This window comes from Polyodon spathula, chromosome 16 (genome assembly GCF_017654505.1).
Source record: "Polyodon spathula isolate WHYD16114869_AA chromosome 16, ASM1765450v1, whole genome shotgun sequence".
NCBI classification, from domain to species: domain Eukaryota; kingdom Metazoa; phylum Chordata; class Actinopteri; order Acipenseriformes; family Polyodontidae; genus Polyodon; species Polyodon spathula.
The window spans coordinates 16231727-16244267 of NC_054549.1; positions in this window are offsets into that span (position 1 = coordinate 16231727).

Here is a 12541-nt window from a genome sequence, read left to right on the forward strand (position 1 = left end):
AACAATGTGCCAAGGTGTGTTGCTGTGCTGATTGTTTTTTGTAAGATACAATTGTCTGGTGTTGTAAACAATAAAACAGAAACAAAAAACACACAGGGACCTACATCTGTTTCTTCATCTTTTTTTAAGTGAGCTTTGTTGAGAATGTTTGTTTTTTTCTTGATTGAAAACACCCATATTCTGTTTTCAAAATTAATCCAGGAGTTGAATCTGGTGATCAGATCCAGGAGCAGTTAATGTGGCTTTGCTCCCTGTTCTGTTCACACTAGAAGCTAATGCCAGGTTTGATGTATCCTATTCCTTCGAATTTAAGATGCTCTTTTTGAACTATTTTTTGCTTCTCAAAAATAGCCTGCCTCTTAAATTCGAACACAGTCCCAAAAGACGTGACTGCCCGAGTACACAAACAGTGACTGACTGCCGAGAAAAGACAACAAAGACATAATTTTCAAAGAAGCTTATTAGTTTCCTGAGGAATTTGAAGAGAAGGTTGAACAATTTTAATATTTCTGACACAGTACCAGCTTGGACAGATCGTAAATGCTGATCAGACCCCTGTATTTTTTGACGTGCCAAGCAATACCACCGTTCTCAAATTGGGAGAAAAACGTGAGTAATCACGACTGGAAATGAGAAGCAGCACATAACTGTAATGCTCTGTGTGAGAGCAGACGGCCGCAGACTGCCGCCATATGTGTAACTGATGTTGTATCTTTGTAAATGCTTATTTATTTGATGTTTTATTTTTTCCTCAAATTGAGGGGGGGAAATTTGGTCTGCGTCTTAAATTTGAAGGAATATGGTAGTTTAGTTTTTCATCAGTGTAGGCACACTAAGCTGGAGTTGACTCTGCAGTGCAGTTCTCTGATCTGCGTATGTGTAGATCGCATCTTTGGGAGCGTGTGAACAGGCTAGCTTGTGGGGGATGCCAGGAAGTGCAGAGACACAATACGTTGAGTGAAGGTGCTGCTGTGCAGATTTATACAAAACACAGAATAAACAAAACGGCACAAGGGCCAAAAATATACAAACAAACAAAACACCCCGTCCAATACATCCATACCTACAATAACACACCACATAAAACATAAAATACACACGGGTGGGGGAACCCCAAAAAATCAAAAATGTTTTGTTTTAATGGGGCTTAGTTTGTTTGCCCACACTTATGGGGGTAAAATGTGGAGTCAAAACTCCTCCAGGAGGTGGATGAGTCCAGTAGCCATTTGCACTCAAAGACGCATTAGTGTGTGCAAAAAAGCAGGTTGCAAGTCTTGCTTCTGTGCACACTCAGCATTGCTCTGAAGAGCCAGTGTGAAAACGGTTTTATTTTAAGGCCTCTATGGGTCAATTAGTCCATTCGATACACCCAAAGGGGGATTTTTATCCACTTGATTGGACTGGTACAGAGCTGTCTAATCCCGGTCCTGGAGGGTCATTCCATTTCAGGTTTAACAGGTAACATGGAGGTTTACTTGGTTCAATTAAACAATTTAGAACATGGTTGGAACAGAGACCAGGAGTGGAAGAGCCAACTTTGGCCATCCCTAGACTAGCATCACTGATGATCCCTATTTCATTGTACCAAAAAGTTGATTAGCTCACAGGGATCAGCAGTGTCTAGAGGTGAGTACGAATCTTCTGCTGGTGTTAGTATTATTAACTCATAGGCAGCTGGTGTTGATTGTTCAGTATGCAGGCAGTGTGGATAGGGTATAAATTAGTCATGTGACACTAAAGATTACAGCATTACCTGTTTTCTCATGTCAAAATCTGGCGTTACCTCATACAAGAAACTAGAACCACACTTGAACTGATAAGTTGCTTAATTAGACCTTTTCACTTGTTTTCAGCTCCTATAAAATTGCAGAGTTCAATTTACTTATAAAACTGACTTGAAATCTGCAACTGTTTAAGAGCTGAAAACAAGTGAAAAGGTCCAGTTAAGCAAATTATTAGTTCAATTACGGGACTAGCTTAGTAATTGAAGCTCAGTTGGAATGAAAACCAGAAGACACAGGGGGTCCCCAGGACCAGGGTTGGGAACCACTGCCCTAGGGGGCAGATGACTGACACACTGTATTCATTGCAATTGAGAACATCTTAAAATCTGCTGCCTCAGAAGCACTCGATTCTTTACAATTGAAACTATCCTGCAGTCTTTCATTAGTACAGTCCTCTGTACTAACCACGGGAACATCCACATTTAGTGCGCTACTGGTAGCTTGTTGCAATTGACCATATGCGTCTGTTGCTGGGGGCTATTTTAATGATCCAAACAGTGCTGCATCCTAATGCTGTCGCTCTAAAATGTACAACTGTGGTAAACCTTATCCTTAATGCCATTCACTGTGCTTATCTGGTTTGTGAATTTAATTAGATTAAGGCTAGGTGATTCATGTTTACTGCTAATCAGGGTCTATGAAACCAGATAAATGTAGGAGTTCATAAAAAACTTAATTGTTATCTGATTAAAAAAACTGTGTTGCTCTACTTCTGCCACAAGATGGCACTGTTTGCACTTAAATGGATTCATCCCTGGCATCAGATACAGTTGAAAGAGGTAAGCAAGCAGGGGCACCAATAAAGAACAAGCACAGAGACAGAGGCAAATATTTCCTGACTAAAGTAAGATTATTGAGCTCAAGCTGCAGATGCGTCCATTCCTTCCTTGAAACCTGTTTATCAAATCAGAGCTCTCTTTTCTCAGACTGATAACCTCCAATCATTTCATCATTATAGTTATAAAGGTACTCAAATTCCCAGTTCTCTCCCCCAACTGCACAAGAGGATCTTATACAATAAGCGACACAATTCACACAACACAAATCAATAACAGGATTTGGGATCCAATTACAAAAGACTGCATTTATCCCCTAAGTGGGAACCACTACATTGCTATTGTGATGCCATTGCCCTTTATATTAGTACATCTTCAATGACAATGCAATGGGCATCTACATGCATTGCTGCTTCTTCGGTCACAGTCTTAATTCATAGTTTAACAAAGTAAACCAGCAGGGTGGCAGTGAGATGCCTGATATATGTTGTGTATATGGTTTGGCAGGGATTGGGTTAAAATACCTACATGAAATTGGTATCCATCTATGGATGGAACAGAGGATTTTCATTACATGACAGCAACTTCATGCTAATATTGGACTCAGCTTTCACCATGATAAAATGAGATAGTGGTGGGGACTAAGCAAGACTGTGTTGATGGCTGAAGCGTCATGCTGGCTCCAGGGATCAGACTATTTGCGGCCTCCCTGACGCCTCAGCATGGCAACCATCTGGAATGGGCTGGGTGGGACACTTCACAGGGGTCATCAGCAATCCATTCACATGGTGATAACCAACACTTTCTTCCATCTCTAAAGCAGCCCTGCTGGCTAGAGCTCTCAAAATCATGCCTAACATTACAGTGGGAACACTCTAGTGTAACTGTTAACCTGCCCCCACTGCCCCTTGTGCATGTAAGGACTGCCACGTGTTCTATAAGAATACGAATTACAACATTGAGCAATACTTATTACATCCACTAGGGGCAGCGTACACTCAGGTGTACCCGATGTACTTATAATTGAGATATGATTCTGAAAGCTCTACTGAGGCCACAGAATTCGAAGTTTTAAAAAGTGCCCAGGCTGTGATGACTGAAACCGAAAAGTCATTCAAAATGAATCTGAACAGAAAGAATACATTGAAATGGAAGAGATGGCAGGAGCCGAAGATCAGAATGCCAAACTTCTTTGAACATAAACGTCACATTTATTTATTTATTCATTTATTTATGTATTGTAATTTTAGCGTGCCTGAATACTTTAACTCCAATTACGTTCCCTCATGGCAAGAAACTCCCCACCCAGCTTAGTGGCTGCCCTCTGATCCCACAACCAAGCAAATAGCCTCCTTGCACCCAGGACCTTGAGAGCCGATGCCAGGGAGCTAGCAGCCTCTGGAGGACAAAGGCCAGCCCTGCAGGTGTCCACTTGTGCTCACCAAATACCTGACCATTAGGGTCAGCTGTAGCGCGATGAAGAGAAACGGGTTTTACTCTTGAGTCTTACTACTGGTGGAAAATAAGACTCCATCTCATCATGCACTGCAACATTGGCCAGGGTACAGGCCAGCCAACAACACCAATAATCACACTGGACATGTCTAGGAACACCTTGGGCAGCTGGAGCAAGAGCAGGCCTCCCTCCACTTTCTGTCTCTCTCACAGCAGCAATACAGCTGCAGGGAAGCAATGTAGATGTGCAGTGATGAATATTAGCAGAGAGAAAGCTGACAGCCCTCCCCATGGTGTACAAAGACAAGCTATTTATTTTTGCTGTTTTCTCGTGACATCTGGAACATGACTTTTGTCACCAAGGACACTCTAATCAAGTGGTCCTCACATAAACCTGGTGGGAGTGACACATTAGGAACTACTTTCATTTGGGGCCACCCTTATAAACCATAGTAAAAGTATGACAAAGTGTATTAAAGCACAGTGAAAGCATAGGTAAACATTATATTTAGAGTCACTCACAATAGGACATTGATTTAACATCTCATCCACAGGATGGAGCACAAGGAGGTTAAGTGTCTTGCTTAGGGTCACACAATGAGTTAGTCAGTGGCAGAGTGGATAATACTGCACAATACACTCTTTACACAGCAGCACATTGCTACCTATATAGTATCATAGTACTGCAATGAATTAACGTGACTGTAGTAAACCAGATTATTTCATACAACTTACATTGCACTTTCATTCGTTTTAAAGCGTTCACATGTGTAACAGATTTCCTGTTAGTAAAGCATGGAACCAGAGAGCCTTCTTTAACCTAATGCAGTGTCAGATATCATGTTTTAAAATGATTTTTTTTTACTAAAGCATGTGTTTCTTTCAGAAGGGCACCTTTTACACAGCTAATGGAATAGCAAAATAGGTCAGATTCATGAAATGTTGTTTGACATTTTAAATACCCAGTTGAAAACTAAACCCAGGGCAATACAATAAAAGCCTGGATAGTTACCCTGCTATTAATAGGAGCACACATTGTTGAGCTCTGCTGAACCTCTATACCGTTTCTATTTATATGTATCCTGAAGGGACAGCCAAGGACTGACCGACTGTGAGATAGGATGTGAAGGACTTTAAAGGCTCAGGGGCAGGCTAGCCAGATTTAGAAGAAAAATGAAAGCGCTATTAATGGAAAAACACAGCTGACATAATTAGTAGAATTTAATCTAAATAATTCTAATGAATTTCATCAAGCACATGTGCATATGATCTGATATATTGCAGCTGTACAGGCAGGATTAAAATATATCAAAGATGCCTAGGAACATGGTGAACTCAGCTATAAAAGTAACAATTAATAACATATTAATAACATAAAGTTCTCTCAGAATTAACAAAATAACTGCATTATACCAGAATATAGTGCCACTTAAGGGATCGCCAAACCTACAGTTCTGTGCAATCCTCTCTCCTTTTTTCTCATTCTACCTATTTTTTCCACGTTCCTTTCTGCATGACCTGCCATAAGCAGCCCTATGCACACCACTGCTAGGTTCATGTCAAACAGGTGCAAAATCAGTCACAGTCCCCTTAATGTGACTATTAAGAGATCCTTCACACGCTACTCCTTGGGGGTGGAGTTCACATCACCCTGACGATTACATGACTCCAAATTTATTTCAAAGTTCAAATTTCTTTTCGTATTACTACTACTACAACTACAAAAAATAAAAATAATCTACATGGTATAAAGTTAAAGTCGCTTCTGGCAAACACAGTGGCACTTGTGCCAGTCTCACAATGTGCCAGCCAAATACCCAACCCTCCCTCAGCTGGTATGTAATCTGGCTACCGGAGGAGCAGAGGCAATAGGAGACTTCCTCCACCCTAATGACCATCATCAGCTTTCCGTCACCTGCTCCCCTAGTCATTTCTCTGCTCTCATTTCTATAATTTCCAGTGGTATTGTTTTATAATTTCCAGTGATATTGTTAGCATGTTGCAATAATGTGCTTTAACTGGAAGGACTTTCACAGAGCATGGCTTGTCATATCGACTATGTCCTTCATTATAATCTCATTGCTGTTTTTTTTGTTTGCATGTGCATTTGCCTGGAGTGACACATCCTGTCACTCTTTCTCCTCAATGTAACCAAAAGCAAATGATCCTTGAAAACTGAGCAGTGACTCGTCACAATGAACTGGGGTGCAGCTGGAAGCAATCTTCTGCTCTCATAGTGTATTGGAATAAAATTATCCTCAGAAACACCGTCGGTGTCTTGCTTCAGTTTTTTCCAGTGCTTCAGTTCTGACCTGTAACTTCTGTTTTTTACAGGTGTGAGTTATCTTTAAGACTGGATATTTTTTAGAGGCCTCCTATTCATCTTGTAAAGGCACTGTTATTTAGAGTGAAACCAGAGTCATATAAACTTGTTCTGAACCTTTATTGAGCCCTGTATTGGTCTGTGCACCCCTACAAGGTTAGGATGGAAGGTCAGATGGGGATAGCTTATTCCTATATCAGACAGCGACCCCTAGTGGTCAGTTGCCTGACTAATCCAGCTAGAGACATTCCCGTCTGGGCCTGGCCTCCAGGGTTCTGTTGCTTGGTTACATCCATTGCTCTGGTTCAGTGGATGAAATGAGGATTGGTTTGACAGCAGGAACAAAGGTAGTCCATTGATCTTCAGTCCTTCTGCAGTCTGTTTTTTCTATGGGAACAAGATATTAGAAAACCTCTATCTCCCAGGAAGGCCCCTTCATTACTTTTCTTCCTAAAGAAGCTATTTGTTCGTTCCATCTAATCCCTTACCACATCTTTCTGCCTGTTATCAACTTTACAGGCTTTCTTAGCTTCTTCGCTCAGCAACTCCCATTAATTATCTGCTTGTGTTCACCGCTCACTCTCACTGCATAAACAATATTATTGCTATATTTTTCAGAACCCCACTGCTTACTCTTTAAGATCCATCAGACATAAAAAACAAAAGAGCTCTGCGCTTTTAATACCTGAAAACCAGACTCATGCAAAAGCAGGTCATTTGCTTTTGATTTACCTCCTTTTCACTTTGAATATTTAAAAATTAAAAATTCAGGGCTTAGAAACACGACTCCCATTCAAATAAAAAGAATAAGCTCATTGGCCAGGTGAGGTGACTGAGGTTCAGAAACATGTGCAGTTAAGAACAAACACAGCTGGCGCAAGTAAGAGGTAGTCGTAAGAACATGAGATCAGTAGAAACATGTACAACCGAGAGGAAGCCATTCATCCCCTTAGTCCTCAGTACTCATCTGCTTCCAAACAGCTGGTTGATCGCAAACTTTGTCAATCAGGTTCCACAGAACAGATCAATCCAAAACATCATTCATCACAGTGTATCAGCAATGACTAATCAGAGGGAGAGAGGTCACCAAGAGAGACAACTGTGGCTGCAAACAATTAGTGATGGACACAGGAAAAGACGGTTAGAGGCTAAAATATCAATCTGAATAGATTCAATTTCCTCCTGACAGCTTTCAGCCCATTGTCATGTTATGTTCACGGAACAGACCTAATGTTAATTACCGATCCTAATAAAGTGGCCGGGCATATGCTAACAATTGTTAGGACAATTCACATTTGACAAGGGGAGAAAAACTGGGGCACTCCCCTGACATGCAAGATAGCAAACGTGTAACTACAGAACACCACAGCACACTGTTGGGTTAAAGCAAGTGGTCCTGGCTGAAAAGATTCCGCTATTCTGAGGCCTAAGAGTGAAACTATTCCTAGCAGACAGAAGAAATTGCCGTTCAAAATCAGCCACTGTTGTCAATGGTAATTGGTCCTCCTGTCTGTCTAGAGGCTTTTAAAAGCAGCCACTGAAGCAGCAATCTACAGAATACCAAGACTCTCTTTTGTTGTTCCTGGTGGAACCTGGTTTCTATCTTTCATTTGGGAAATAATTGAATATTGTTGGCGCCTCTAATTTAATGAGCTAGTAGCTTCATAGATAGAGTGTATGTAGCCTGCCATAGATATAGGCATATCTGTGTGTTAATAAGACGTATCTGTGTGTTAATGTGAACTGAAGGAGAAGCATTGGCAGGGGGTTCTAAGCAGTTCCCAAATAAGATATTTAAACCCAGAGAAGGAAAGGTAATACAATTCCATCTTCATACTATGATGGAAACAGTTTCGCATCTTCCGGAGTCGATATGCAAATGATCATTCTCCTGTACACGTTCGAACCCTTGAAACAGACAAATGAGTGATCTGCCACTTTGGGTCTTTGTTCCTCATACAGCACCCCTGTAAAGAATTAGTAATAAGACAGCAGAGCAGAATAGACAACACAGGACAACACTGGGTGAGGAATGTTTTTTGATTTGCAAATTCTGGGCCAAGGCGTTTACTCCAGGCTCTCTTTAATAGTTGCTTTTTTTTGTTTGTTTTTGTTTTTTTTAGACATGAGCACATTTAAAGTTTGATATTCATGAAACTTTTTTATACCAACCTAGATACAAAGACTGGATTTGGCATAGGAATTATTAGTCCGCCTGTTCAGTTTGCAATTACAACTCAGTAAAATTTGCAATTACAGTTCAGTATGCAGAATATTTTTTTTCTTTCCAAAAATGATACATTTTCCTATGATCGATATACTAGGTACAACTAGATATATCAAAAATGATAAAAGGTCCCTCCACCTATTTTGTCCGATCATATTGTCAGTTAGGAAGCCAGCCCAATGGTGTGAGAGCACTCAAGAGGTCATTTGGTTATAACTATTGACTGGACACTTCAATGTTCTTCTCGTCCAGCCACATACTGGCCTATCCGTAAAGCAAGGATGTCACATCTAATCTGCAGTTACTTCACTAAAGCACATAGTATTGCCTCAGGCACTGTTGAATTTCAAAACGGATTCTTCCTCTTTCTGGATCCCAGTGCTGCATGTAGACTAAGTGGCTGTTACCTGTTACCTGTCGTGCATTTCAATAAGGGCTCAAATGGGCACGTAGTTGTAAAAAAACATTTAAAACATGGTATCTGGCAGTAGACAAGGTTGAAGGACGTTTGTGATGGATCTCCTCCTAGTGGTTGATGAGTTAATAATACTGACATCAGCAGAAGACACGTACTTGCCTCTCCACTAGAGAGTTTGCTTGTTAACTGAACAATAAGATGTTTCTCCTAAAACTGTGAGGTTACCGGTTCATGTCCATTCCTTGCCTTTTAATTCAATTCAATGGGCTGAGATGCCAAGCCATTACCAGTTCTCAGTGTGCTTGCCTTGGCTCTGAGATCCCAAGCCATTGCCATGGTCTCAGTGTGCTTGCCATACGTCCGAGAAGTCTGTTACTGCTTTACTTCCTCAGCAGTGTGTTCTGGGTCAAATCCTGTTACTGTCTGCAAAGCATGTCAGTCAATAGAGGAAGCAGCGGTCTGGGTAATGACAGGAAAGAATATGTTGAAAGAGATGGGGACAGTTTCAATCTTCAGGTAAAATGACCAAAGAAGTGCAAGACTACTTGAAAGTAAGTCCTGTACTAGACATCATGTTTTAGGACAATGCACATTTCTCTAGATATATGTAAAAGTGTGACACACATTCATACAACCTTAATTGCACTGAAGAAGGTCCTTAACAAGTTGCATTAAAACTGAGCAAGTGGCTGTATGTATATATGTAAAAATCACAGGTGTGACATAGAGACAGGTAATCAGACAGACAGCCTTCATCCAATCACAAATTGTGATGCACTCAATAACTTTTGTTCAAGAAGGTCCTTAGCAAGTTCCTTTCTCATTGGACAAGACTAGTGGGTCTCTAGATATATGCAGAAATGGAAGTGTGACATTTCGACAGACGGTCTCCAGATAGACCCAGATTATGATACTGTCAATAACTTGTACTAAAGAAAATCCATTGCAAGTTTGTTCCTGTCTGAACCCATTTCTGTAGCTCTCTGCTTACAAGATCAAATGACATAGCTTTGATTCATCTTTTGGCTTTGTCAGCCTCCAAATAAATGTTCATTTCCCGCCCAGAGAATCTCTATCAATCAGTACTAATCTGATGAAGTCTTCTGGTGAGGGAGGGGGGGAGCAGTCTGCCTGATTCAGACTCTTCTTCAAAGCTCCTCTTCTCATTGCATATACTCTTGTGATCAGATAAAGACTGCAAGGATTTCAGTTTGTCACAATTCCTCAGTCCTAGAGACAGTGGGCATTACCTCAGCACCAATGTGTTGTGCTTTTAACAAAGTTAGAACCAAGGCCGCAGGACTCATATTCTTACCTAATATTTTTATGAGTGCCTGATCACTTTATTAGGACCTGTACCTAACCTCAGTTTGGGTAACTGTTTGCCTTGATTACAGTCTTGACATGGCCTAGACTCCATACGGTGCTGGAAGGTATCTCGAAGGATGTTAATCCATTGAGTCATTAATATTTGACAAGCCTCTCTAATAGTGTTTTACACCACTAACTGTTTGTAGCCGCGGTTGTCTCTTGGTGACCTCTCTCCCTCCGATTACTCATTGCTGATACACTGTGGTGACTGATGTCTTGGAGCAGCCGACCAACGTGACTGTCCTTGCCAAGGTGGCACCTGCTTGACAAAGTTTGAGATCAACCAGCTACTAGGAACCGGACGAGCACTGATGGACCGAACAGCCTCTTCTCATTTAGAAATGTTCTTAGGAATATTACATCTATAATGACTTTAACTATAATAATTATCTGCATATTTTCCTACTCTTAAATAATAAAATCCATGCTGCTGCATAAATCCATTCTTAAAAATGTCAGACCTGTTATTAATGTTCAGGGAAGAGTCAGATAGTAATTATAATGTATTCCCAAATTGTAATGTTTTTGTAATGTAAAATTGTTCAAAGAAAAACAAATAAACTGCACAGAAAACTATTTGTATTACTTTTTACGCAGGTCCGCAAAAAAACTAAAAAATTACAGTTTCTGTTGCTATAGAAACTAAATGAAAGTGCTAGGCTGAGTGTCCTTCTTTTGGCCTAGTTCAGTCTACAAAGTTGGCACAGACTACAGTCATGGAAATCTAGTGTTACCACAGCTAGCATTATATATATATGTAGATAGATAGATAGATCAGGACAATGCAATACATGCCTAAAGCAATGTATTTGATGTGTTTGTGGTTATGCTACATTAAAACGCTGAAAGGTTGAGGGTTGAGAAGGGGATGTGGCAGAGATACTGTAGTGTAGTCTGGTTGAAGCAGATCTATTTTTTGTCCTTTTGTATAGATTCTTAATATGAGATTTCTGTAAAAAAGTATTTTGCATTAGAAAAACATTCAAACCCTGTTAGCAAATATATAATAACAGTACGGTACGGTCTATACCTCTTCTACATTTGCACAATTAATATACTTTCAATGTAATTATATACTTCATCACCTTTACCAAACAAACCTGCAATTTCACTAAAGCATTCAGTGTTGTGACTGAGGTTTTCTGTATTGTCACATTTTATGGATCTGCATTGGTAATCTTCCTCAGTGGAAATCTTCCTCAATCTTCCCCATTTTTCTTCCTAATACAGTTACAAAATAAGGTACCAAACATAGTGGATTCCAGTTATTTCACAGTGGGATAATTCATTAATTTGGTTCATTAATTTAAAGTAAAATAATATCCCTACATCTTAACAGGTTAAAGAAACTTCTCAGGTCATCTGTTATACTTGTGCTTCCTGGATCATTCAAAGCACGTCAGTCAGTAGGGAAAGCAGCTGGTTGGTTTATGACTGGAAAGATACCTGCAAAGGTTTAAAATAAACTTTGCTTTTACTATAATATGTGTTTCTTTCAAAACCGCACATTTGAGCCCTGTGTAACTAATGGAAGCGATTATTTTGACAGCGACAAACACTTTGCTAAATGATTCAAGTTTAGTTTGAAGTTTTAAAATATTTCCATCAGAGTGTATTCAGAACTTGGCATTGTATCAGATATTGTAGTATTAGTTCAGACCTGAGCCAAACTGAATCCACTAAAGATCCTTTTCATTTAAATGTGTTCAATTCTGCACTAATTCATCATTTAAAAAAAAAAAATACTGACAAGACAGGGAGCTTTAATGTACACTTGAAAACTTAAGCAATCAAACTGCTTACTGAAGCAAGTGAAACAGTTGCTCACTGACTTAAAAGCAAGAGTATTGCAGCACCTCATTAGATGGCGGCCCGATGACTCGTGATTCTGAATCAAAATCAAGTAAAGAATAACAGAAACACACACACAGAGAAAGTTAACCAAATGCTAAATTCACAGATTATTAGGTAATGAAGAAACCAGCCCAAAGGCTTTGTGCTATAGAGGGTGATTAATGATACCATTAACAAAACTGTCTGTATGTGACATTTGGCACAAAAAGGGGGGCAAATAATATCTTTATTTTTATACAGTGCCTTACATAGTGGACCACCAAGCACTTTACAGAGGTAGGCTGCATTATATGCAGAGTCATTTACAATAGGACATTGATTTAATATCTCATC